The sequence below is a fragment of the Molothrus aeneus genome, chromosome 6 (genome assembly GCF_037042795.1).
Source record: "Molothrus aeneus isolate 106 chromosome 6, BPBGC_Maene_1.0, whole genome shotgun sequence".
Taxonomy (NCBI): domain Eukaryota; kingdom Metazoa; phylum Chordata; class Aves; order Passeriformes; family Icteridae; genus Molothrus; species Molothrus aeneus.
Window position 1 is genome coordinate 5233164 of NC_089651.1, and position 1749 is coordinate 5234912.

Consider the following 1749-nt stretch of genomic DNA (forward strand, 5'->3'; position numbering starts at 1 on the left):
GCCCGGCCTCCAGGGATGCAGAAAGGGCCGGGGGACGGTGCCCACCGCAGCCCGGCCTCCAGGGATGCAGAAAGGGCCGGGGGACGGTGCCCACCGCAGCCCGGGCCTCCCCAGCGCCGTGCGGGGCGCTCAGCGCGGTGGGCACCCCGGCCTCGGGGGCAGCGTAGGGAAGGGAACGGAGCAGGGACGGGCAGCAGTCTCTTAAGAGCCCATTTTGTGCTATTAGGGAGCGGTGGCAGCTTCTCGGCGGGACAGGGGATGACAGTGCATGACGGCCGAGCAGCCCATTATCCCGCTCCCATTGAGGCGCCCTTTCACTCACATGCAAACTCCTTGGCAGAGTCGTTTGTCTCCTCATTGTACTTTATTTAAGAATGCAATGGTTGTCAGGGCTCTTATTCAATTTCAAGATACTTTATTGATGAGCTTTGACTTTTAGCACTTTTCACATGTCAAGAGAAGTCAAGTGTATGCGGCTACGACTTCATTTTATGCTTTGCGCGTTCATACTCTCCACTTTCCGCGGTGGCTCTTGGAATTTCTTTTTCCTGTCTCTTCTCCTTCTTCCCTTTCTTTTCCCCGAGCCTTTTTTTTTCTTTTCTTTTTTTATTGTTTTTCCCGATGCAGACCCCCTCTTCCCCCTCCCCCCGGCCCACTCGCCATAACCGATTGGGACACCCTGAGCTCGGACTGGTGCTCCCAGTGTAACCTTAAATGCATGCGCTGAGGGGTTGCTTTAGAGTTTACTGAGGTGTGTCTTAATAGTCCGGCATTCAACAAATGTACTTGTGGTGTGTGGTCAGAGCAGCAAAGTCATTTACTTACTTTCCCCCTCGAGTTTCTGGCAGCCAGTGAAGGGGGTCCCTTGCAAAAGGAGAGGGAAGGAGGGGGGAGCCTCTTCGGACGGGCACAAAGCGGCAGCACTGCCCAGCGCCCGGCTCTGCCCTTCTCCAACTCCGCCGTGGGTTCTTTCTTAAAAAAAAAAAAAAAAAAAAAAAAAAAATCAGCCCGGCAACCCTTAGTCAACAAATGGCACGTGGGAGAAGTTGGTGAGTGTTTGGTAAAGGACTCTTCAGGGCCTTTCACAAGAGCCCTCAATACACAAAGTAAATGGTGTATTTGCTCTGCTCTTTCCCGGCCGGGCTGAGCCTCCCTCTCCCAGCGCCGCGAGCGGGGAAGGAGCGCTGCGGCCTCGGGCAGCCCCGCGCTCCTCCGCCCGTCCCCCAGATATTTATACCTTTACAATTTCAATGGTAAAGGTATAAACAGCCCTTATCTCCCATTGTCGGACTGGAGCGAACTGTTTAAATGCAAATTGATCTCTCTCCCCCCCCCCATCCCTTCCCCACCGCCTCCTCCGCCATCAGCACCGCGGCCCCCTCCCCCAGCCCGACCTGAGGACGCGGCTGGGAGCGGAACAGAGCGGGAACGGAGCGGAGCGGGGCCGCTGGAGCGGAGCGGGGCTGGCGGAGCGGAACGGAGCGGGGCCGAGCGGGGCTGGCGGAGCGGAGCGGGGCCGGTGGAGCGGAGCGGGGCTGGCGGAGCGGAGTGGAACGGAGCGGGGCCGGCGGAGCGGAGCGGGGCCGGGCGGGACCGGGGAGCGGAGCGGGAGCGGCGCGGGCTGCGGGCGGCGGCGGCGGCGCCGGGCCCTGCGCATTCATATTCAAACGCCTGGGCCAATTGGGCCGGGGCGGGCGGCGGCGGCCAATGGGCGGCGGGGAGGCGCTGGCGGCGCTTTGCATACGGCGA

General features: G+C 60.4%; 1 long non-coding RNA gene across 1 annotated transcript; it reads right to left on the bottom strand.

The window, feature by feature from the left end:
* Positions 1-342: 342 nt before the first annotated feature.
* On the bottom strand, positions 343-1495 carry LOC136558426 (uncharacterized). Its single transcript, XR_010783883.1, has 2 exons — positions 1395-1495; positions 343-972 (listed from the first exon to the last, which is right to left on the bottom strand). It is a non-coding gene; the product is annotated as an uncharacterized lncRNA (long non-coding RNA).
* Positions 1496-1749: the final 254 nt, after the last annotated feature.